The sequence below is a fragment of the Melozone crissalis genome, unplaced genomic scaffold, assembly GCF_028551555.1.
Source record: "Melozone crissalis strain CALT ecotype California unplaced genomic scaffold, PUWL_Pcris_2 ptg000006l_1, whole genome shotgun sequence".
Taxonomy (NCBI): domain Eukaryota; kingdom Metazoa; phylum Chordata; class Aves; order Passeriformes; family Passerellidae; genus Melozone; species Melozone crissalis.
In genome coordinates, this window is record NW_026535784.1 from 11,374,091 (window position 1) to 11,400,808 (window position 26,718).

Sequence of the window (26,718 nt, forward strand, 5' to 3'; positions counted from 1 at the left end):
CAGAAGCTGAATGGCAGCTCCTCCACCAAAAGGAGCAAGAGCTTGGGTGTAACAATTTCCTTACCCTGTTAAAAGATCAGGTGGCCCCTTCCTGAAAACTGAGACTTCCTGGGTTGCTACCCATGGATACAGTTGTTTATAAAACTGTATTTCAGAAGCTCTGTCACCATTTTAAAGTTAAAATAATAAAATTATAATATTTTTAATTTAAAATATGCATACATTTAATATACAAAATTATACAAATTATACATTTAGCTAACATAGAAAAATACATCTTGTTAACAAGATAAAATGTCAACATATCTTACATAATTTGTGAGAGTTACAAATCCGTGATCATCAAGTAGACTTTGTGACTTCATTACAATTCTGTATCCTCCTAGTTACACTGAGTATTAATACATATGTACAGTTGATATCAATGGCAAATGTCTTAGAGTGGAAATCTTTGCTGAAGAGTTATCCAGAAGGCTTTAATGAAACAGTTAAAATATGAGTGGCCTCTTTTATACTATTGAAACTTCTCACATAGCCAGAACTAATGTGACACCCAGTGACAGGGTGGTCATGGGTCAGAGTTTAAACTTTTTGCATTTATTTACAAACACCCCTCCTTCCCCAGCCTAACTGCTACACCTGCTTAATAAGTGTCACAACATAAATCCCAGCTTTTTTGTGCATTCTTTGGTACCTATTCAAATCCAAATTTGTGGCCCTAACAACTGCTCTTCATGACTTCTGGTTACCACTCCTCTGTTGGCTGTGCAAAAGTGTTAAACAGTTGTACAGCACTAGAGCTCAAAAGGCAAGATCTCCATACATTATTCATCCCAGATTAGTCATAAATACCTCAGGAGGTGGGGAAATATTTTTGTTTCAGTCTATAAATATGTGCAGTAAGTCTTCACTCCTTATTTAATTTACATGGTTTCCTTTTTCAAGTTCCAAACAAAAGACAAGTGTAAAGTTATAAATAAGCTATAAAAATCTTTTTCATGCTGGGCCTTGTCTTACATACTGTGAGCCACATAATGATTTTCTTTTAACTATTTACAAATTCTTTAAAACTTGCTTGTCATCACAGGGAGCAAAACAGAAGACCACCACCAGTCTGATTTTCAGGCCTTCTTTTTTTTTTTTTTTTCTTTTTTTTAAATTTAGCTCTGTACCAATAAATTGTTCTTAATTTCTAGAAGATAAAATTCACTCATGTGTTAAAAGCTTATTCAGCTTTTCCTAAGAGCTGCTTAGGACCATCAGTGAGTGGTACATGAATTGCCTCATGCAGGCTTTTTTGGCACTGGAGTGGCTTTCATCTGTTAGTTACATTTTCCCTCTTTTTGAAAAAGACCACAGTTCAGAGAGTAGAGCAATGTAGTTGTTTGGCATGGGTTGGCATACTGCACAGGAACCTCTCACATTGGAATTTACATTTGCATATTCATATTCCCAAAGCAAGAGTCCACGTTACACAGAGAAACAATAGTGAACAGAGATTTATACCACAGACCCCAGCAACTCCAAATCAAGGCAGGTGTCCAAAACTACTAATCTCTCTTTTCCTCTCCTACAACATTAAAGAGAACATGATACCCACATATCTACCACATCTGAGAATTTCTTAAGCCAAGTAGAAGCAAGCATGAAATCTTGGTCCCAAGAAACCCTGTGGAAATTTGCCAGTAAATGATACAAGCATTTAGTCCAGTATATTTAAACTTTCTCTTTTTTTTTTTTTTCCCTCTTTTTTTTCCTGCCTTTAACTGCAACTTGCAACTTTCCTAGTATGGATCTCAACTGTAGAATTTAAGTTAGCTATAATTTTAGGTTATATCCTATACAAAAAATAGTATACTCTCTTTCCTAACATTTCTACAGGGGCAGAAATTCCTGTCCATAATCCCATGGCTACTGATTTCTAATGCAAATATATTTAGAGCCAAAGGCACAATATATTTTAAAGGAATTCTTCTAAAGCAGGAAAGAGGTTTGAACAAGTTTCTGTAATCCTAGGGCCTGTTACCCCTCTGCCTCCTTAAGGCACTAAAGGATTTCCAAAGGATTAGTGGCAAAACCCAGCCTGCACATGTCCCTCCCTCCACCCCATAACCACAGTAAATTCAAATATTAAAAACCTTCATCTGCAAGTGAGAAATACAGGTAGATTTATGAAACACAAAAATCAGAGTTTCCACTTTTTGAAAGGCCACAAGGACAAACATCAGCCATGCTTTAGCAGGCAGCTTATCCTGGGAACTCTGCTGTGTATGTGACACACTTCCCAGCAACTGCATTATTCTGAATATAACGTGATTATCACGCCAGAGTCAATCATTGTACTTGCAGCATTTGCCAACCATAGTGGTGTGAAGAACAGAATTTGGGATTTAAAGGTCGCTTAAGGAGCAACCTGTAATCTGTATTTTCAATATCCTCCAATGGTCTGTACAGTAAAGTATACATAAATAAGTGAACTGCCAAAGAAACCATATTTTCCATGTAACATTGCCCATCTTGTCTAATTAGGGTGACAGAAGGAGATTGCATTTACTCATAGAACTTAGCAGCATCTTAATTTTGTCTAAAGAATTTGGCCAAAACAATGTTGTGCATAGAAAGTAAATCAGAACAAAGCGCCCCATTTTTCATTCTCTGAAGGTTTACCATGAAATGAAAATACATGTAAAGCATGTCCTGGTAACTCTACCATAGATAGCACATTAAACAAGTTAACTTCTGCTTAGTGAAAGAAACTCAGACTCACTAACAAGTAGACAACAACACTTCTCACTGTAAGGCAACTAGAAAATAATATCTAGGCTTTCTGTCTTAGCTAGCAATCTCACATGAAAAGTTTACTGCTTTCTTCCAGTGATTTGAGGTAAAGTTGGGGTTTTACTTCCCAATCCTCAGCCACATGAAACACATCCACTGGTCTATCAATGTAATTAATAAGCAGACTTTTCCTATATTGGTTGGACAATTTTTGTATGAGGAGGCGGTAGAATTTCAAGAACAATGTGGTACAAACCACAAAGAGTGAAGAGCACTCTACATTCCTTACTCTAATTGTTCTAAAATGAAACCAAAAGGCAGAAAGCTTAAGATGTTACAAAATGGATGACTTCATCATAAACATTTATAATTGATAGTGGGAGATTTTGCATAAATACTAGGAAAGAGGCCTGATATTTTAGTTCAACACTTAATTCAGAAGAAAGAAGTAGGGTTTAATTGCCTGAGTGTTGTAGAAATTATGTATGTTTTCATGTGGATAGCATGCAAATGGATAGAAACCTACACATATGTCATTGCTTTATTTTAGGAACTTGTAGTTAAGCTAAGCTTCACATGTTACCATGACAACATGTCATCTTGTTACTAATTGTAATCTAGAAATGCACATTACATTAATCTGATTTGGGATTCCACAGTTTATTCTTCTTCTGCTTCTTTTCAGAGGATATCTGTAATTACTGGGCAACTACACATTGTAAAGACAGCACATCCTAGCAGCTAGCTCAATGTTAAAAAAGCAAAAGAGAAATACAAGACAAAAAACAGTTTTCAAAACTGAAAGTGCATCCCAATGTAAGAGTTTGAGAGCAGCTGCTGCCATTCAGGTCAGCACAAGTATTGCCACTGACTCAATAATGCTCTGTGCCTCTAGTCACAGAATGGATGGAGGCACCCCCAGGACTCCTCAGGCACAGCTCTGGTGCCTGCACTCATTTCTCCCTGCCTTCCCAAAGGGCTCCCAGAGGTGAAGAGCGGGGGTTGTGGTGTGTAATCTGTATTGGGCAGCACGGCTGCAAAATGTGTTTGTGTCATATGTGCTGCTGCCAACCAGAGTGCACAAAAGGGCCTCTTTCAGGAGAAGCATGTGTGCCTGCAAGTGTTTTATCTGAAAGTTAAATTCAGTGTGGTCTATTCATGTGGTTGAAATACTCAGAGTATCAGGACAGAGCACTTTGATGTTCCAAGTGCCTCTCAGCACACACGAAGATCATTCCCAATTCCAACTTAGCCTTGTAAAAAATGCCATTCTGTCTCATTTGCTAAACAGTTTGTACCCTCAAGTGCCACATTCTCAGATATACTAAACACCCCAACTCAGATCAAAGGCTCTTTCAGGAATGCTCAAAGCCACACAAGGCTGAAGATACTGCATATCCACATAAGCAGACCCATGAAGATGGAGATTGTGCTTGGTAATTGCTTTAAAATGCAAATGCTGAGATCCCAAGAAAACAAAACAAAACTCAGATTCAAACCACACTTTGGGCTGGTGTGCAGGGCCAGCTTCCACTACAGCAGGTGGCTGAAATGGTGCAGATGGCAACTTAGGGCAACTTCTCACTTTTTCCCATAACAGAGCAGCTGCAGTCACCTTCAGGCCAAATCACATTTTATCCATCCTTCAGAGCTCTACTCCTTCTTCTGTGTGACTGATACATTCTTCCCTGGACAAGAGGAAGGAGGAGAAATAGAAAAGGAAGGGAAAAAAAGACAAAAACATAAGGTAAGTATCTGTATTTTCACAATTTAGGGAATTGTGTGTGTTATTCATCCAAGGTGAAAATAAAGCATTTGGGAAACAGTGTGCCCAGGTGCTTCCATACAAACACAGCATAATGGCAGCATATTGTAGAAACTGAACTGTTCAAAACATGTTGAGACATTCTCTCATGGTTTACTGATTAGGGGAAAAGCACATTCCATGCCTTTCCGTTTTGCTAGTCCTTCTTGTACACAAGACAAAATTCCATTCATCAATATGGAAATAAACATTCCCTGCCATCTTCCCAACCAAAACCCACTTGGCAGGAATCTACAGAAGTATCATGGATAAAGTTCAACTCATGGGATGACAGCCATCACAAATCCAACTTTCCAAGTAAGTCCTGTTTCTATGACTCTACTCAGAGAAATAATCAACATTTGCGTCCTTCCTCAGATATTAAATTTCAAAGCCTACAAAACATTTTCTCAGGCTTTACAATTTCCAGTGAAGCTGTCATTATTAGTGTTAAACATCACCAGTGATGCACTGCCTGCAAACTTAACTCTGGTTAAAACTTGATATGTATTGGAGAAACACACATATTAGTACATCAGGAGTACAGGAGATGATAATAGCATAGAGAATTTTTTTAAAAATATTATATTGCAATTATTATTATAATAAATGGCTGGTAATTAACTGTCAATACTAAAATGCATCCCAGTCACCAACATGCCCCTCAAAAGAGAAAAATTAAAAATCAGGAAAGAAAAGAGCCTTCATGGCTTATACTTCAGGGTGGAAAGATTTTTCCAAGCATGAAGAACAGAAATGAAGAAAAATTCTGAGGAGCAAGGCAAAGTAATAAAGGGGAAGACATTATTTTTGGAGAAGCAGCTGGATTGATTATTGTAGGACATAAAACCAGTGAGATATGCAAGAGTCAGTCACTGATCCAGGAGAGTGTCAGCTGGGCAGGAGGACATCAATGATTCTGAGTGATGAGAGGCATTTAGAGCCCTTGCATACTCCCTAGTTCAGCTCTCCATCCTGGATCAGAAACTGGTAAATATTCAGACTTGCTTTTCATTCAAAACAACACCAGAAGCTTTCTGCAGCCTTCCTAAGACATCATACATTAGTTCTGCTTCTGCTGTAGGTGCATCCAAACAAAATTTGGTTTGGAATTCCTTCTCTTTGCATCATTTAGGAAAGTCCAGGCTGTACTGCAAACAAAGAAAATCCATTGCAGTTCATTCTTATCTCCAGGCAAAGAAAGGGAACACTACTAGTGTCTCCATAGATCACCTTCTTTTTGATTAATGTCTTTGTAGCCTAAGTGCAATCAAAACAACACTCAACAGAACACACTTGCAGCTTTTGCTATCCACACCTTCCAAGGATTTTTCAGGACATCAGGTACTTTTTAATTTCTAATTCACATTACAAAGAGAAGTATGACTTAGTACCAGCAGAGCTGGCCTTGCATTTTGGGATAGTCTGAAACACGTCCCTGTCTCTTCCAGTCATACATGAAGTCTCTTTTCTGTGATCCTGTCACTGTGCATAAGCTCTGGGGAGGGTCAGGAGGGTGAGTCTCTAGATTCTCCTAAAATTTAACTTTATTTTAGAAGACAGAGAGGTTGCAATTTTAGTTCCTCAATTGGTTGCAGAGGAGCTACCCACTGTAACCAGTTGTCAGTTTATGGTTCAAAAGGAAGAATGTCCCTAAAGTATCAGGGATAGTTGTAATGGAAAACTATCCTTGAAAAACTATCACTGAAAACTGGTGTGGCCAGAATAATGGAAATCTGTTTCAAACTTCATTAATTCAGTGAACCTACATTTGTTTGCACTTTAGTGATCATTACTTTTGTTATCCATCAATTTAAATTTAAACTAAGTTCTCTAATTTTCCAAAATTGGGTTTAAAGAATATTTGTCAAACATGCAGTGCTAGACTAAGAAAATTTACAAATGTAAAATCATTATTTGTATAATATTTCCTTCCATTTTTATTATATTTTCCTCAAAACATTAGCTGCGAATTATTCAGTCTCTTTTGTCAGACTCTTCACTTTCTCTTTCATTCTTTTCATCCTCTTTGTCTATCCTTGTGCCTTCTTATGTGAATTATCCACCCCCTTCTTTCATTGTCCACAAGAAGTCTTCATGAAACCTTTTGTTCCTTGCAGTTTTATTTCTCTGACAAATTTATCCTCCACCCTTCTCTTATACTTTTTTTTTCATACCACTTATCTAATTAAGAAGTGTGGAACATAAATAACTACTGAATTGTTTTGTAATTACTCTGGTCAGGGAGAAATTCTCTCTTGTGAAATGCTTGAGGAAAATAAGAAAGGTCTTCATGATGTTACTTTACCAAACAAAAATATCGACCAAGCATTTCCAGGGCTCAAGTACAAAGGTGCAGTTTCTAACCATGCATCACAGAGATTAAAATCCAGTTGAGTATTTATCAATACTGTACCTAAGAGTTTTAGCATGGGTATTTCTGATGCTCAGAAATTTGCTGGCCTCCCATTCTTTGGCAGGACTAAAGCACATGGTTGAGCAGTGATGCAGAGGCTGGGCTTGTGCTCCTTCACATCACTAGCAAAATCAATTTTAGTCACCAATGCAAAAAGCTGCTAATGTAGAAGGTCATTAAACAAAACTGATTCCTCTGTGACACTGGAATCTCAAAGGAAACCTAGAAACATAAAAGTGATGACTGTGCACTACTCTCTAAGCCAGGACCAAATAACTTCCAGCACAACAAAGATCAGTGATCCATATTCATGCACTCACTTGATGTTCTCCAATCTTTTACCACCTCTGGAAGGCACCAGCATTTCTTTGTTCTAGCTGCTCCCAATCCATCATATCTGTACTTGTTCATCCTGTGCTAAGTGTCAGGAAATTGTAAGACCACAGGACAAACCTCAGAAGGTGATTTAGATCAACCTACTCAGAGCAGAGTCATTCCAAAGTCAGAACAGTTTGCTCAGGGTTTACCTAATCAAAGCTTGAATAACTCCTGGGGTGGAGTGCACAGCCTTCCTGGGCAGCCTGTCCCACTGCTGGGGTGTCCTCATGAGGGAAATGCTTTTCCTATGTCCAGTCTGAACTTCTCTTGTTTCATCTTACGCCCACTGTGTCTCACCCTCTCACCATGCATCACTGTGAAGGGCCTGGCTCTCTCTGCTCCATGGTTCTGTGTTTCTCAAAGCTGGCTCTTCCACAGGTGAACCAGCCTAGACCCCTTGGCCTCTTCTCACAGGACAAGCAGTCTGCTCCCTCAAGTATCTAAAATATCATTTTTAAGGAATCTTAGAGAGCTCATAATGGTGGGAGAAAACTAGTGCTGACCACCTCCTAAAGACAGCTATCCTGCTGGACTCCTCCACTCCAGCTGCCTGGAGAGCAGGGCTCTGTGCCCCTGCCAGGGTCCATGGTCTCTCTCCTCTGCAGAGCACAAGGTGGATGGATGTCATCTTCTTCCCATTAAGAAGGTACAGCAGTAAAAGCTTTGCTAAAACTTTCAGAGTGTGCACCAAAGTCAGAAAGGAACGAGCCAATATAGAGACTTTAAATACAAACAACATCTGGAAGGAAGAACACTAAGAGCTGCAGGACTGTACACACAATCCTAAAATCTCAGAGATTATCTGTGCTCATTTAGATTGGAAAAGACTTTTCAGATGATTGAGCCCACCTGTAATGAATGCACACAAAGAATTTGAAGTTAAATAGTTCCTTCCATTTGGAAGACAGAAATAGTAAAAGGAGGGTGTTATTTTATTTTGGTCATCTGAAAGAAGACATGAGATATGCTGATACCACTGTAAAAACATGTTAAAATAATGCCTGATATCTGAAGTTTGGGTGGTGGACCGTCATGCACTTCCAACTGCCCAAGTGTGACTTCAGAATATCAGTCAATGCATGCTGGGGACATTGCCCAGTGTGTAGCCCAGCATTAAACATCTCAAATCAGCAGTGGCTGCTCAATACCTCAGCCCCGATGTGCACGGCCAGAAACACCACATTTCCATTGGTTTGCAGCACTAGAGGTATTTAAAGTAAAAGCAACTGCAAAATTCAAGGAAATAATAAATTTTCTTTCTATCCAACAAAGAAATCCATATTTTTGCTATTTATGAAAAAATATTTGAAGAGGATCCTATACAACACCTAAAAAGAGTTTCTGCTGTAAATATAAAAAAGTACTCTGCTGTGCCTCTGCCCTTAACAAGGGTCACGAATTATCCTTTCTTTAGAACCACTGATGCACCACTGGTTTCTATCACTGTGTAGGAGCTAGAGTAGCAAAATGAGAGAAAATGTCAGGCAAGAGGACTTGTGCTATTCTTTAATATATTATAATGTAATTACAGATATTTTACTTGGTCTAAATTATATCATCACTAGAATCCAGTCATTTTATATTTTCTATTAATTACAGAAAATCAACGTGTCTGTGGCAAGCACACACTTTAACAGAAAATTATCTACCATAAATTGTTTAATATGTGTTTTATAGCACCTTGCTTTAAAATAGAAACATCTTCATTTAGAAAAAAACTGATTACTTGCAAATAGGAAAACTGTAAAAAACGAAAGTGATTACAAAAAGGAAAGGTTGGAAAGCTGCATTTTGCAATAATACACATGGGATGCCTCAGCTGTTTGGTAAAGAAATGCTATATAACTAAGAGCACGGTCTTTACAAAAACATTTGATTTCTATGCTTGGTAGAAAAAGAAAAAAAGATCAAATAGTATTCAGTGTAGTCTTCTCATTCACAAATTGCTGCTTCTAAAATGCATTTCTACTTGATGGATTCACTTTGCAGCTCAAGAGGTGTGAATCTCATTAAACTCTCAATGAAGACATATTGATCCCAAGCATAAACAATGGCCAACAGAGCTTGCCTATATCTCGGAGGAAAAGAATTGCAGCCAAGGGGAAAAAACCCAACAACCAAAAACCAAAACCAAAACCCCAAATAAATTATGTTCTCTTCTGTTAGAAAATTGTATTATGTATTTCTACATTCTTGTGCTTAATAAAGGTATAAAATACTAGAAAAGGTTACATATATAGATCTCATTCAACGTAATTTCTCTGGCTTTATGTCAGTTTCTTTCATATCAAACTAATGGTGTAATTCTGGAAAAATGCATTCATGAATGATAAATGAGCCTTGTCTTACTCAACTCTATGGAAAATGCATTATTTTCATTAACAGTAGAATATGGGCAATATACAACAATACAAGCAGTGCTGCTATTTAATGCTACAGAGCTCTTAATAAAAATGTAACACACAGAGACTCATTTTCACACTGCTTGGAGAAGAACAACTTAGGAGTCTTAATTAAGGTTGGGTAACCATAGTGAAGAGGATCTGCAAATGTGAATCTTAGAGATGTGCAGGGACAGTTGAACTCACTGCTGTGCTGAATGTCATTCTGGGAGTTAATATCTTCTGTTAATGGCCTATCAATATATATATAATATATTCGCTTTCAAAAAATGTATTCTAGAACAATATCCCTGCAATCCTTTGCAGCTCTGAGACGCAAATGCTTGCAGAAGATCCCTGATGTCTAACCTCCAGTTCATCAAATATTCCACAACTTTGCAGGCAGTAACAGCAGTAACATACACACACTTCTGAGATCAATTGCTAACCCAAAATCCCCAACATGCAGCCAAGGATAGCTAGCTTGCCAAGAGGCTCAGGGTGAAACGTGCTGATATGAGGCAGTTCAGCAATTTAAAATGACACACAGGAAACCTTGAAGATTGATCACAGATTGTTGGAACACACACATAAAAAAGGAAAAACCAGCAGGATTTTTTTAAAGATAGTCTTCGCCCAGTGCTAGTCCTTATCAAAGAGTGGCCTTATTCCAATTTAAAATAAGAAACAATTAAAACACCTTTGTATTCAAGGGAACTTCCACAGGACTCCATTTACTTTGCTGATTTGATTTTCCTATAATGGCACTGCCTCATTTAGACAGCTACAAGCCTTTATTAGCCCTGTAAACACAACAGCATTTAGTAAATGCAGGAGTTTTTTGTGGTAAATTATGCACATGAACTTAATGTTATTTACATTTCTCCCATTAAGACAATCATAACAGATTTAAAAGCTAATGTAAATGAGTTAACATCATACTACAGAGACAGTAACAGTGTGACATGTCCAAATATGATGGCAGAGTGGTACCTTCTGTGTATCAGGCACATTGCTTTTGAGAAGCATCTCACAACAATAATGCAACCCAGTATAATGAAAAAGCAAATTCCAGAAGGATTATCTTATCAAGTCAAAAATGAAGAAAACCTCCATCATGTGCATGTTTTGCTGAAGTTAAAGAAGTGAGTATTATCAAGAAATTACCTGCAATAACAGACAGCAGGAACAACCCACAACAAATACTTCAAATTTAATATAATTCACTGTGTGCTTTAGTACTGTAATGCACCCAGTTAAACACGGTGCTCCTTCCAGTGCTGAAAATGTAACAGACAGATTGACCCACAAGAGTCCCACAGCCTCCCTCCCCTGCAAAAAAATGCAATAAAAGTGTGTTTAACTTGGTTAATTTCATATGCTTCCCCTTTCAGTTTCTCAGGGAGGCACCCTTAACATAGAAATCATCATGGTAAGATGTGTACAACACATCTTGTGGTCCCATTCCCCAAATATACAGACTGTAGCATCAGTCAGCAGACTGATCTTGCACAGTATTAACTGCCTCCTCTCCTATCTGCTGGCAGTGTGCAGTGTCATGCTCACAGAGCAGCTGTAGAACACCACTGGAACAGATAAATTTGCAATAGGTAGCAGCCATGAACCTTCTAAGTACAGCCATGGTAATATGAAAAACCTGCTGGGATTGAAGAGCACAAATTGTGAGCAGAACAAAATAAGGCCCTTGGAAGTGGAGGCTGTTTGAGCCCTTCAGTCTCTGGAACATGCTGCTTCCTTCCTAGATGAGCCTCCCAGGCAGTTTTACTCACATCTTCATGGTAAAACTGCACACAAGTCTGAGGGCTGTATTCATCTAAGGCACAGCACCCTTTGGGCCAACGGGCTTTGTCCTGGGGACATCAGTGATGCCTGCAAATGCAGACCTGCCCATTGTCCTTCAGGAATTTTAATTATCTGAAAAGCACTTCAAATATCCTACAGAAAACCATTAATTTAAATTATTTGACTTAGGGGAAGTCACAGGCTTTTTTTTTTTTTAAGTCAAGGTCATTAAGAATAGCTCACTCAATATGAGACAAGATTTTATGACTCACAGGAGACTGGAAAAATCAGCAGCAACACTGCATATTTAAAGTATAATGTTTAGTCATCAAAGACACTTTCAGAGTTATTGCCTCCTCCTTAGACACATTTTTTTTAATTGCTACAACAGAGCTGCATCAGTAACAAAGATATATCTTCCCCTAAAATGCACAGTCATAGGAGTAAGTGATCAGCAGGTCTGCCTTGCTGCTATCAGCCTAAGAAAAACAGGCAAGTGAATTCACATTTCAACAAAGCATTTTTCATCTCACAGCCTAGTCTCTCCAACCATGCAGGGAATAATGATGTATATGCATCCAGAGCAGATTAAGCAGCATCTGAAGAAGAGGATTTCTAGATGCTCTGCACCCCAAAGCAAAATAGGCAGACACAAATATTTGAACATCACTGTTTTGCTTTGTTTTCCTTCCCTGATCTTTATAAAGTCCTGAAAAAATGCCGGAATAACTGCTAGAGTAGGTCAGATTTTAATTTTTTAAAATAATAACCAAAGCAGTATCATTATAAGTCTGTGAGCAATCATAAGCTTTCTGTTCCCAGATGAACCCACTGCAGATTTGTGTGTCAGCCTGTCAGACAGGCACAGAGGATGCACAGCTGTGGTTCCAGGATCAGGAGGGTGATGGTACTTTTGAACATTCCATGGCAGAGCCAGACACACCACTTGTCACTTCCAAAGCCTCCAGACCAACAGTGAACCAAGCCCAGCCACAGAAATCTAAACACTGCAGAGTTTAATGACTGCAACACATTGCAGTTAAGTTGCAGTTACTGCATCGTATTTTAATGCACCACCCACAGCAAAAGCCTAGATGGTTTTATCACTAATTAAACTTCTTGGAAATTATTCAGTAAAAGAAAAACATCTGCTACTCCCATTGATATTTACAGATGCAAATCAAGCTTCCCTGGTCCAGCTTTATCCCCGTGATGGAGGATTCAGCATGCAGCATATGACCTACATAGCAGGAATTCGAACTTTGTTATAATGCTGTCCCCCTGAGCACTGAAAAATTTGGAAATCAGACAAGATGAACACAGTGGCCCAGATTCTCTCTGTCATTTGGGCAATTTTGCATTGCATCATTAGTACTAATTCACCCTGCAGGGACCACAGTCATGACAGTGAGCCACAGGGCCCATCATCCTCCAGCTCTATGTCTAGGAAAAGCAAGAGGATGCTCACCTTCCAGGGCTCCCCAGCTGCTGAAACATCCCTCTGTAGCTGTAGATTATAAATATAAATTACAGCAACCTTTAGGATGCTATAACTCACATTTGCAATACCTACTGAATTTTGAGTACACGCTTGGGGCTCATGTGTGCCCAGAAAATTCTCCTGTGCACACTGTTGGGACCGGTATCTCTACTCAGACACACACCTCAGGGTCAATCCTAAAGCAAGCATGGGAAGAAAGAAAAAAACACAGGATACCAACATGTATTTCTTCTACTTTGCCACCATCATCATTTTAGCCACTATGTCAGTCAAAAGCCTTCCTGGAATAATCACATCTTGCAATACCTTCAGGACAGCTGGGGTTTGTAGGCCATCTGACTGCAGGCAGGCTGGTGCTGTGTGAAGAGCTGCAGGTGACCCACATCCCAACTTCAAAGATACTAGAATAGTGGAATTATTTCTTTGTCCTCTATTCTGCCTCATCGAGCTTTGTACCCACAATATCAACAGCAAAGGGCTGCAGGACCTCCAGAATCAGGTGACATATTAGGATTTCTGTGTTGGATTACTAAAAGTGGTCAGAAACATTTTTAATGGCGCATTTGACTTTGATGACACTGCAGAAATCACACTCAATTTCCTGCCAGGTCCTCTTCAAGTGTATTCCTGACAAGTTGACAGAGAGTGGGAGTTAGAAAGAAGTTATTGCTCCAGGATTATCTCAGAGATTGCAGAGCTCCTAAGCTGCTGGCTCCCCTACAGATCTCATTAGGCAGGATGCCAAGAAACTCAGAGCAGAGTATCTCTGCCCATCAACTCCAAGGCTGCCAGCTCTCTGTTAGCTCACCAGGCAGAAAGAAAAGAAGAGAGCCTGGAAGCCCTGGAAATGTGTAACTCCTTGGCACCCTAGGCAGCCAGAGGATCCAGACAGAATTCCTCTAGTTGGGGACCCCAGAGCCTCATGTCTCTAGTTCTAGATATCAGTACCTTCAGACTAGGTGATTGTCATAGGTCCCCTCCAAGAGAAAAAAAATCTATTTTATTCACTAAGAATGAAAAAAACCACTAATTTTCATTTCAAATCAGAATACAATCAAATTAAACAAATCCATCAAAATCCTCTGCAAATTGGCATGAACTTTTTTCATGCTGCACCACTTGAATAATAGGCTGTTATGGCTGGTGTACAACACAACTTGTGGTCCCATTCTCCAAAAATCCAGACTGTAGCATTAGTCAGCAGACTGATCTTGCATCATATTCACTGTGTCCTCTCCTGTCCTCTTTGTCCCAAGTATGTGAGCCCTCCCAATTTAAATTTAAAAACCAAGCCCCTTAGGGAATAACACGTTTTGTGGAGTTTCCCATTGTAAATATGCCTGGATTTTCTATCTTTGTGTAAGCTAAATTGGATAGAATTTATTTTTCTGAAACTCCTATTACCACAAAGCTCTATATGCAGGTCAGCAGGCTTATGTAACAGTGATGCATCTGGCTCTCTGTCCCACATAAGTAAGGCAGAATATGCTGTGACTGCTACCTAACCTTGTGCACTGTTCATCAAAGGCTCACATCCATCTTTTTTTTTCCTGTTAAGGGAGACCCACAGAAACCACATTTGTCCAAAGATCAGCTTTTCCAAAGACCTCTAATCATTACATGTTCTCCACAGAGTGCTTCCAAACAGACACACTGGATCATTTTAATAAAGCTTTTAAATCTTTTTTTTAATTCACTAGTGCTCATCTATTCAAGTTAGTTTTGTTTCTGGAAATAAGGTATTTTGATTTAATTCATATTAGTTGTATTTTAATATAATCTTTTAAACTTAGTTGTTATCTTGTGAGTTTCACTCCAGCAAATATTCTTGCAGCTGCTTCTTGCTCTGCATTTTCCTTTGACGTTTTCCATTTTGTCACACATCCACCAGTCACCCCAATGAAATGTTCATGGAAGTGGTCAGGGATTCATACATGTATGTCCAGAGGGCACAGCATGGAACAGTCCATCCACTCTCAGATGTTGTAAAAATCTTCTCTCCATTAAAACTAGGTCAAGGTATCTTGCAGGGATAGATACACAAGGGAACAGCAAGTGCCCAGCTCTCATGCTGAGAGGAAGCAGGCACAGATCCATGACACACTCAGACATACATACATACATACCTGAGAACAGCAATTTTGGCCTGCTGCAGCAGGCACAGTGATGTGCTTTATTCAGCTATCAAATACACGTAGACATCTATGCATATCCCAGGTCTAGATCAAGCACATAACTCTAACTTGTAATTCTAGCCTCCAGCTAGTGTGGAAATGAAATCACTGACTTTCTATAAGGATGCAAATATGGTTACAATGCAAGGTGATCTACCAGGAACAGGGAGTGCAGCCATCTCCTGCAGAATGGTGGATGTGTCCAGAATGGCCCTAAAGAAAGACCAGAGGCTGTTCTCACAGACAAGTCAGCACATCTGACAAGGACAAACCAGAAAGAACAAATAGGACTTGGCACATAAACCAGCAGGCTGACTGACAGACAAGCCTTTGACACCTCTCAGGGGTACTGATGCTGAGGAGCATATGTGAAGGAGGATTCCCCTCCCATTACTCCCAAGTCTGAGACTTTTCAGAAGAAATAGTCTATTCTGCAGATATGACTTCATACATGTTTTTCTGTTTGCTTGTTTGGATTTTTTTTTTTTTTTTTGTCTAATTCCATTTTTACAAACAAAAAAATTGGCTCTAGGCCAGGACAATAATTCAATACCAAGTTCACCAAAACCAATGGTTTTCTCTACAGAAGTGTAACACCAAAACTCCCTAAATCCGCATCTGTATTAACATCCAGAGCATGGCCTGTTTAGTTCATGCACAGAGCAGGCTCATCCATGAGCACTTGGATGCTTAGTTAATATATGCAGTGCTATACTGAGCCCAGTTAATCAACACTGTCTATTCTAAAAGCAGAAAAAAAATTCTGTGTGTCTATCACACTCCATCAGCTTTCCCCACTCACTTTAAGCAATTAGTTTCAAAGACTTCCTGACTAAATCTACATAAAATGCATCCTTCCCACCTACACTTTGTTAAAGCATTAGGCTATAATTTTATAAGGGGTTCTTGGAGATCAACAATGGCAGACAAGTACCAGAGATTACACTATGCCTCAAGCACAGACACTGGAATTTATGAGAGCAGCAATTTCCTGGATCACCTCATCACCTTCAATCGACTTAAATGCTTGTGGAGCAAGAATGTTATTTATTGTCAGAGACTTTCTGGGTTTGTCTGCAGGGAGATGCCTGTGGTTGCAGATGGAAGAGACAGATGAGAACAGCTATCAGTGGACATAAAGGTACAGTTGAAAGGTCAGGAAGACTCATTGGAAAACCTCTGAAAGAATGAACTTCAGTCATTTGCAAGGGGAGAGGGTGGAATGACCTATCTGGGTTTGAGGTCTAGGCTTCTGAGGGTCAAAATGTTTGGTTACCAGGGTTTTGGGTTTTTTTAGCCAGGACTCCAGCTGGCACAACTTCATGAGCTAGCTCAGTTCTAGACTGATGAATTAAGCAGGTGGTGATGTATTTGTGGCTTTCAGTTAATGACTTGGCCTTGCAAAACCTCCTCACATGGATCTGTTCAAAGTGTTGTAATGGGAACAGCATATTCAGGAGACTTAGAAGATGAAGCCCAAAGTACTGGGACACAACAGTTGTGTTGGCAACAAGCTCCTGCAAACAGTTGCATAAGCTGAAGAGAAGCAAGAGCAATAGTTCCAAGCGTCTGCTTTTAGTGTCATATTTACAGCTTCTCCCTGACTGTGCATATATTAAGCAGATTGTGAACTTGTAGTGAGTGGAGGGAACAATCTGGGTACTTAGAAGGCAGTTAACCTTTGGCAATGGCCTTTGTGTTAACATTAAACAGGTCTGCTTCACTTTCAGAGGACCAGGGTTTTCATCATTTGGAAAAATGAGAAAATATCTCATAGCTACCTGTGGAAATAGCCAGAAAGATTTATCCTTGCACTGTGAAAGTTCTTGGCTGATACAGACCACATGAAGTCAATGCAAACCTGGGACAGCAATGAAGTACAGACATTGGCAGGGAGCAGTGACTCCAGAACACATGCCAGCCTGAGGAACACTTTTCACCATCTAATATTCCCACTGACCTTCTTCTCATCAAAAGAAATATGCCACACCTATCTTTGTTCAGAAGCCACCTGCCAGCATCAACTGTCAGCTGGACTCCTCAGCCACATAATTTGTCCAATATTATGATGGAACCACAGAAACCGAAACAACAATGGCTGGCGTGACACTTATTTTTCTGACCTAACTTCAGTGTTTTCTTGTTTCTAGGGCAACTCACAAAACCCATGTGAGAAAATCCCTGCCATGATGGGAAAATAAGATTTTATTTTTAGATTCAGGAAACTCATCCATCAAGAAAAGGAAACAAAATGAAATGAGAGCTGCAGTAACACATAGGATAAACACAATGTTGTCATTGACTACATCTGTGGAAACAATTAACTGTAAGTACAACCCACTGCTGTTTACAGAGGTCCAGGGCTGATTTACTTGGGTTATTTCCAGATTGGCAAGTAATTTCATAAAAATATTTCAAATATACTGTGCATACTATACTCTTGAGATGCATACTTTAGTTTTATTGGCTAATTCAAAATTTTCTTTCTGATAAAGGACCACAGAAGCCAGAACCTGCCTTCCACTCACCTTCAAATATACAAAACTAGGAAAGCAACTTTTGGTTTTCTCCAGAGAGAACTTATGATGGTCCCTAATTGCATGTTAATATTGTGAATTATTCAAGATCACAGCAGGTAACAACAAACATTCTGTTAAGTGTAATGATACAGCTAAACATGAAAAACCATACAAAGAGTATAATTAACAGCTAGAAAAGCAGAGTTCAATTAAATAGCAAACCCCACTGCTGCTTATGCACTTCACTGGTGGATGGTTAATGCCACTAAGTGCCAAGCTGCTGCAGCCCCAGGAGACACAAGGCTTCAAAGATTCCCTCCTGCTCCATGGGAAGACAGACCAGGAGGTTTACAAGGACTATAACCAGTCCCACTTCTCCTCAGCAAGACAGAGAAGTCTCCATCTGCTTTCAGTTTGCTGCTCTCATTGGGAATATTTGGAGGGGAATTTGAGGCAGACCATACTCCTCTCCATCCAGCACATTTGTCCAGTAAATCTTGCCCCAGATGAGCAGAATTCACCACATTATTCACTGTTACCATCAGTAATACCTGCCCTGTTTTCTAAACGTTAAAAATGAGGCTCAGGTTTAAGAAACACATCCTCTGCCATTCAGCGAAGCACAAGGGGTACTTCATGGGACCAGTTAGTACCCCTTCTACACTGCTGCCTGACTCAGTGTAATTTAAGGGGAGTTGTAAAGACACATCTAGAAGAAAAGTAAAAATCAATTCTAATCCAAGAACTTAAAAATGAGGCATAATATTTTCATGGTTTGAATTGTTCAGATACAAATTGTAGATAGTGAGATTTTTCAGAAAAACAAAGCAAAGGGAAAAATCTCACATTTCCAGAAAACTAGTGAAGTCCAGTCATTTGGCAAAGTACAGATCCCCTGCATCCTCTGTCTCATAAACTACAACAAAAGAATGTAATTTAGGCAATCTAAGAAGTCATGGCACATGCTTCCTCAGAAGAGTGTTGCAGTGGTTATGAGGAGAAAATTCAACTCAAAAAAGAGGAAAAGTTAAAATACAAGTACCTGCTGCAGTGCTTTTTAATGATTACAGATGACCTTCTCTTTTTACTGAAGGTCTCAGGTTGGAGATAATGCATCTAACGTATTACCAGCTATACCTCATTCATTTTCAATTTACATTTCCTATCTCCCCAAGCAATCATTATTTAGTGATCAGAAAAGACAATTCAAACCTTCCTTACACCCAGAAGTCATTTTATTCTAAGTGATATGAATTAAGGGATGCTGGCAAGCTCACAGGGAAAACCAGAACTTCGCTGAAAGCATGAACTAATTTTTAAATAAATGGTTTGTTCACACTTTATTTCTTCCCACCCTTCCTCACTCCATTATAAATAGATTCTTATGTGATGTCTTTTGAAGATTCAGCAGCAGCCCTGGGATGAACTAGTCCAACTGGTATGTTCCTCTGATGGAAAGCAGCTCCCCAGACCATAGCTCCTTCTGTTTCTCACATCTGTGCACAATGAGGAACAGAATGACTGTGCTTTCTCTCCAGTCATCCCCAAGCCAGTATTTAACTTCCAGTATTGGTCACCAGGTTCAAATGTCAGCTCTCTGAGCCATTTTTAGCCAAAAAGCCAGGAGTAAATTGTCCCAGCTAAGAACATTGCAGACATTCTGTATCCCACACCTTTGCTTGAACATACCAAGTCATTGGGATTATGTGGCTGATTATCCTGTAAATTCCATAGACCTGAGACTGAGAAAGGGCACCAAGCCCATAAAGAATGACAGCGGGCAACTTCTAGGAACCCTCACTTCACCAACATTTCTTATGGAGGATTACACGTTCTGTCTTCACTTCAAAATATGTAAAACCACCCACTTCTGCAGAAGGAAAAGGAAATGAACAAATTCCTTCAAGCTTCCTTAATCATTGCCTAAGGGATTTAGGCACAGAGTCAGACACTCAGTTACCCATCTGATTTAGTGCCCAAATGCCTTGGATGTAGGGGCCATATCTATCCTCTTCTGTCTGGAGCCTAAACCCTGAAATGTGCCCAGCAGTGCTTGGCGCAAGGATACATTTATGTAAGACTAATACACAAAAAACTCCCTAGTCTCTGACAGGAGGAAAAACAATGTGGATACTTCCCTAATCCTGCAAATCCTTGATTACACAAGCAACATGGATAAGATCTTTTCAGGGGCAGAACCTATTTTATCAGCAGAGATTGATACACTGTAAGAGTGTACACTGGGGTGTACACCAGTGGGAACTGCTGGGAGAATTTTTATTTCCATGAGTCTAACATTATTCAGTCTACTGAAGTAATGTCCACCTTGAGAAGCCTAAGTGAGTGTCAGGGGAAGTGCTTTTCTTCTCTCACACTTTTGGCAGCAGCAAATACTCTGAACTGAAAAAAATACCAATGTGAGCAAATTAAAAATACCCAAATATTCCCTGTGTGCCACCAACAAGGAGGAAGCGCCTTTTTTGGTCAAGTTTTCTCCTATCTAATTATATTGCAGAATAAGAATAAAATATTCCAAGTTATTAAATTACTTCTTCAAGGATTCAAACCAGCGACTGCTGTCTCACGAGCTGCCCTGCAGCTGTGTGCAGTAACACAACAACCAGCTAATACAACAGCCATCTCTAGCCCATGACTGGAGGAGGGAGTGGGCACAAGTTTGTGTCTCAGGCTGCATGCCACATGTTCCACCCCTTCCCCTTTCTCCAGAGGAGAGCTCATTTCACGGCCAAACTTTTTTAGTTGGTTCTTGAGCACAAACAAAAGCACCTTTGTGCTGGGAAGGAGGCAAGGAGAGCAACACAAGTGGAATTTCTGATGCAGAATCTTTCTTTCCCTTGTTCCCCTGCAGAAAGCTGCCAGGCCAGCAGCAGCCTCTCGGCAGGAGCAGGCTGACAGTCTCAATAAAGCCAGCAGCAAAACTGATCTGCCTTTTCAGGGCCACACAAAAAGGAAAAGAGTTGGGACCCTTCTAAAGCAATGAGAGGTTTCCTTTGTAGGACTGAAGGCTGAACAAAGGCTCACAGGAGACCAGAATTTTAACTCTTCCCTTATTTCACTGGTTTAGGCTCAAGTGGTATTTTACAGGCTTAGCCAGCAAATTCCATTGGTAGCACAGATGAGCTGTGGCTACAGGAGTATTTTTAGGCTTGGTTTCCAATGAAAATGGAGTAATCATCACTACTCCATGATGTCTACACTCACTATTGCCTCTATTTATCCACATTCTTGCATTACTTTTGAACCCAGTGGCCATACTTAACTAAAATCCAAAAAAAGTCTCAAACTGCCTACAAGAATTTCCTACAAGAAGGAAGTGCTCTCTGAAAACTCAGAGGCAAGGTAAAAGCAAACAACTCTCACAGGGAGCTTCCTCACTCTACAAGAAAAGAACACAAGTTAGGATTTTCCTGCCTGCAGAGTTCACATGGGTCCTCTACGTACCAAAATACTGCAAAGCTTCTTTGGGGGCTCAAGCCCACAGAGTAACTATCAGAAAGATTCAACTCAGAGGCAAATCTGATTCAGAATTTTGTTGCTTCTCAGTTGAAGATTCTCATTCCTTTGTCATCAAGACAATCCCCATGACAGAACAGCACTAGCATTTAAGGATGCCTGTACAAGCCACTCTGTAATCAGGTTGTTTCTCCTGTAAGAGACGAAGTGTCTGGTCCTCACTAGCACTGGGCTGTGTCTTCAACAACTGTATTCAACAATATGGGCTTACCTCAGCTTCACAGAAAAGACCTTTACTTGGTTTTCAAAACATCTAAACATCTTCAACAACTGTATTCAACAACATGGGCTTACTTCAGCTTCACAGAATACACCTTTTCTTGGTTTTCAAAACATCTAAATAACATCTGCATCCAGGGAGCAGGTTCCACACCCAGGATCCATGGCAGTCTGTCTTCTGACAATGTGACTGACAACTGGAACAAATGAACATCAGCTGTGACACAAATCCTGGGCCTTCCCAGGGAAGAGCATCTCTCTAATTACTGACCTGTTTCACAGGAAATTGCCTTCAAGAGCCAGCCTTTTTCATACTCCTCAAAGCAAGGCCCTAATCCATGCAGGACCAAGTGCTCATTCAATGGAGCTAAGCATTACATTAAGCAGAATGCTGTTGCAAGCATCCCTCAATAATTTTATTTATCTAGATAGCCAGATCCTTCACTGTCTTTGCATTGGTAATGCAAGGTTACTATAGCAACATCTGTGACCTGCATGATCAAGATAGCAAAGAGCTGATGCCTGGATTAATGTATTTGTAGGCTTAAACAGAAGTCTAAAGATTAAAGATTAATAGTCTATGAAATTCATATGTACTCTACTCATGATGTTACATTTATCCCATTTCCTCTCCTTTTCCACAAACACTTATCTCTAAATACTAGAGTATGCCATGTAATATATTGTGACAACACTATTTAAACTTGCTGTTTATTTTCATTTTCTGTTTTCAGTTTAGCACACAATTAATCTTCTTCATGAGGTCCTAAGACTAATGTATATTTTGTACTATGGTTGGCCAATTTATTAGCATCTTGGAGAAACTAGAGTTCTTGACCAGATTTGCAGATGAGTTAGAGCTCCACAATATTTCAAAAAGAAGAACATTCAGAACAAGTTATCCAGCTAATGCAACATTAAACACAGAGACATCTTCAATTTTCTTTTTATTTTCCTGCATTTAATAGGTTATTTTGAAGTCAATGACTTTCATTCAACTAGGGATCTGCTTGCCAGCAGTCTGCCACAAATTAATAAGAGATCAACACACATTTAGATGCCTCCTTGAGAGCTCTTCTGTAGACAAGAGAAGACATTTCTCCTGAATCCAAGGCTGGATGAAAGCTGCTCCCACAACCAGGATTGGGACATGAAGGTTAGGCATGGAGGGAGGTACTGGGGAACTGAGGTAATTATTTTCTTTTTCTGGTTTCTCATTAAAATACAGGATTAGCTCCTGTAAGAATTTCAGCCAGAAAATAAAGTTCTACTCTTAATGTTTCATCCATTAATGCTGCACAAACTGTCTGAGAGGGCACACATGATCACAGATCAGAAAAGCATGAGTAGTTCTATCCAGTTTTAATTGCTTCAGGTGGAGGACAGGCAAAGAATTCTCATTCTAAGTAATCATTCAAGCAAAAGAGACAAAACAGTGGGCCCTCAAGGGAGACTTCAGCAGCCTCCAAGTCATGTGGTGATCTTCCACAGAGTCACAAAATGTCTCCATGAGACAGCAAATGAGTGTTCACTGTTCTCTCTCAAGCAAGTTTCTTCTTTATTTTTACATTTTTTTAATATTGCATGCTAATATAATTCTTCTCTGAGCCAACTTCTTCTCCCAAAGGCAGCAGGATTACTATTCTATTTTCAGGAAGGAAGGGAACAGAGCTTCAAAGTATAGTGCCCCAAAGCCATGCACTATAAAAACCTCCACCAGCATCAGTGGAAGAACTGTGGGGATGAACTAAATCCACTGTAAGAATATTCCATCACTGCAGTCTTGACACAAAATGCAGAATCTGTTATGGCCTTGGAGTGTCACATGGCTGAAAGTTTAAGGGATTCTTGGACTGGAAAGCTCTATCATCACATGGTCAGTTGCATTTGGGGATTTTTTTGTTGCTTTGTGGGTTTTCTAGCTTTGATTTCATACTGTTGGTGATTTAGCTTTTGTGTCTCCTGGATTTGGCCTTTTCTTTCTCATTGTTTCAATTGCAGTCTGTAAACAGAATAGGAAAGATAGGCCCTCACAAATCCAGTAAAAAATTTTGTCAGTCCACAGCCATTTTCCAACAGAAACACTTATTTCAAAGACATCCAGCTGAGGCTGCAGAGGGAAGAAGCTGATTACACTGGGGCCATCCACCTGCTTTCCCAGTATTGTTAGAGTTCTATTTCATTCCAATCAACCTGCATAATTGACACCAACCCAAGAATCATTGCACCATATGTCAACTTCACACTTCTAACTTTTACATTTACTTCTCTTTGATATTTTAAGGCTTTTGGCTAAGATTTTTAAAACTCACCTTCCCTAACCTCCCAGCTATAATTAAATGGCCTGGTTTTATAAAAGTGCTGAGTGTGTCACACCTTCCCAGAGGCCTGAATGGTACTTAATGTTTCTTGGTTTCAGTCTCACACGTCACAAGTTAATCTTCAAAAAGTCTTAACTGCATTTTACAACCACCAAGGAAAAATCTTCCTATCCCCCCAGCATAACAGAGGAGAGGAGATTTTGCCCCATCATCATTGCATTCCCTTGTGTATTTGCAAATGAATATTACACCTCTCCAGCTAATATGACCACACATCATTTCTTCTCACCTCTTTGCACCCTCCTGTGTTCTAAGCCTTTTATTTTAATTGACTTAAGAAAAGGTTTTATCAAAGAGGACAGCACACTGGCTAGCAATTAAAATCTATCAACATCATTTCTGCAACCTCCCTTAAAATCCTAGCCTGTCTTTCTCATCTTTTGCAGAAAAGGGTCAAATAGTCTTGAAAAACAACACAAAGACAAGGAAAAATAGACAAAGATATATCAAAGGCATGACTGAAAATTTTTAAATGTCTTTTTGTTTCAAAAGTTTCCCTCACTTTCATGGATAAAACTGGCCTAAACTATCTTATCCAAAACATCCATCTAAAAAGATGCTTAGTAAAAGTCCCTCATGGTACAAAAACTGGATTTTTTTTCCCTTCTACCAGGATCAGCACCAACAAATAGCAATGTTGACATCATCTACATTTTAGGGTGATTTTGTAGGTCACTCTTGAGTCTAATCTGGCATTAAAAGCACAAGAAAATTTGGTTCAGCTTTTTTCTTACCCCCAGACTTCTAGGAAATTGTTGGAGAAATCACTCAGGCCGTGTCTTGACTGTCTTGTAAAAACAATGATGTAACAACTGCTCCAATGTTTAAACACCTGCCCAACCCCTCAGTTTATCTACACCTTTAGTGAACTGTCTTCTGCTATTGAAGTTCATGAAATTTCCCTAAACATACACTTAAGCAGTTTTGCTGACATGGCACTGTAGTGTACAGAGCATTCCCATCTCTGTGGAGATGTTAAAAATATCTGAAGCTATAAAATAATTTATATTTTATACTCATGAACCAAGACAATATTTTCTTTCCTAAATCCCAGGCAATCATGTTCTGCCTTTGTTAAAGAATCCATGTGGCTCTGTGTGCCCAAATTGAAGCCATTAATCTCTCCTGTTTGTCACCTCCAGATTAAAGCAACCAGAGACAGTGTAGTGTGCTCCTGATGCTGGAACAAAGATCTCTCTCAGGAGCCTCTACTTATGCACAAAGGGTGAAAATTGAATGTTTTATGAAGAGCATCACAAGTAAGAAGGAAATTGTGTATTCCTTCAGGCTTTGATCCTGCCTAACTGAACTGCATTTCACTATTGACTTTAACAGGAGCTATTCTGTGCTACTAAAAGCACACAAGTAAGTATTTGATATACTGTTAGCATCAAAAACTTATTTGTCTTATAAATAAGTTTTATTTAAACTTATTTAAGTTACAACAGCTTTTTCAAGATTCTGTTATTATCACAAAGATCATCAAGGACCATATGTTTGCAACTGTATAAAAAGTATCTGATTATGAAATTCTGGTTGTTTTTCTTTTCTTAGCAAATGTCTGCTTTTAAAGGCATTTCCTATTTTGTGAAAAACATTTGAGAGAAAGGAAATTTTCTCCTTTGGCAATTTTAAAATATTTTGGTATAGAGCATTGAAAACAAGATTGTCATCATTTAGCCTGACCTACTGAGGTGTTTGAAGTTACCTTTAGTGACTACAAAAACAGCCAAAGCACAGTAAAAATGTAAAATTACCATTAATATGTTGTTCTTTGTCTAACTTAGGAATTAATGAAATGCAATAGGAGCACAGAGAACAGAAAGCTGGGATTAAGGACCCAATAGACACACTGGACAAGTTTTGGGCCTTGATTTTGGAATAGCTTTAGTCTGATCTGATGAACTGAAAACCATCAGCACCTGGAAAGCATTTTTCAGTACAGAAAATGCTTAGAAGAAATTAGTTTTGCTACTGCAGTATTTTATCTACACTGCAGCAGAGGGAATGAGCAGGGGATTAATTTCAAAAGTGTAAAATAAACACTCAGGCCAACACGTGCAATCTGAGTGCAATTTAAGGATTAGAATGTGAGTCAAATACTTCTTATTAAAAAAAAAAAAAAATGAAGTTGTGTCCATCAGCAGTTAGAGAATTTTTGATTTTACTCAAGAAAACTAGTTTTCTTCATCACTAGCTTTCTCTTCTATGACTACACTATGGCATTTGCCAAGGGAGTTTTCCATTTTACCTGAGGTAGATCAAAAGACACCTCTGTTAGAAAAGGTAGGTTGTTAAACTAAATAAGGATGTTTTAAAAATATTAAATCTCCATCTGTTGAATAAGATATCAAATATAATCAGAGAATAAAGATTTTGTGTGAAAAATTTTAATTTAAGCTCTACACAGATTAATTAAAAATAAACCAGCAAACATTCAGAATCTACTGTATGGCAATAAACACATAAGAATCACTTCTTTGTCATTTAAATGAGTAAAATTATTTTGCGTTGACTAAAATACAGCATAAGCAAGGAAGACACTCTCCTTTGTCTAGATCAAGATTATTTCATTTTACTTTTTTCATATCTGTCATCAAGACTAATCCTTCCAGAAATTGTGTGAAATCAAGATTTTCCAATTTTTATTTCAAAGGTAAAAAAAAAAAATCCCAAATCAAACAAAGTTCTATCTCAAATGAGTAAATTTGTGTTGTCTTTTTCATCCAAGAGGCTGAGTGACTGCATTTTTGTGGCAATGGACAGCACAGCCTCTGCCCTCTCTTGGACATGTACTGTGCAGGGACACCTGATGTGGGAGGGATATCCT

General features: G+C 39.1%; 1 protein-coding gene across 1 annotated transcript in view; it reads right to left on the reverse strand.

Moving 5' to 3' along the window:
- Positions 1-205: 205 nt before the first annotated feature.
- CUNH4orf50 (chromosome unknown C4orf50 homolog) overlaps positions 206-26,718 on the reverse strand; it is an 81,050-nt gene continuing 54,537 nt past the window's right edge. The window contains exon 13 of the mRNA XM_054295992.1: positions 206-4,466. The gene's annotated coding sequence lies outside the window, so the exon portion shown is untranslated. The remainder of the gene's footprint in view (positions 4,467-26,718) is intronic.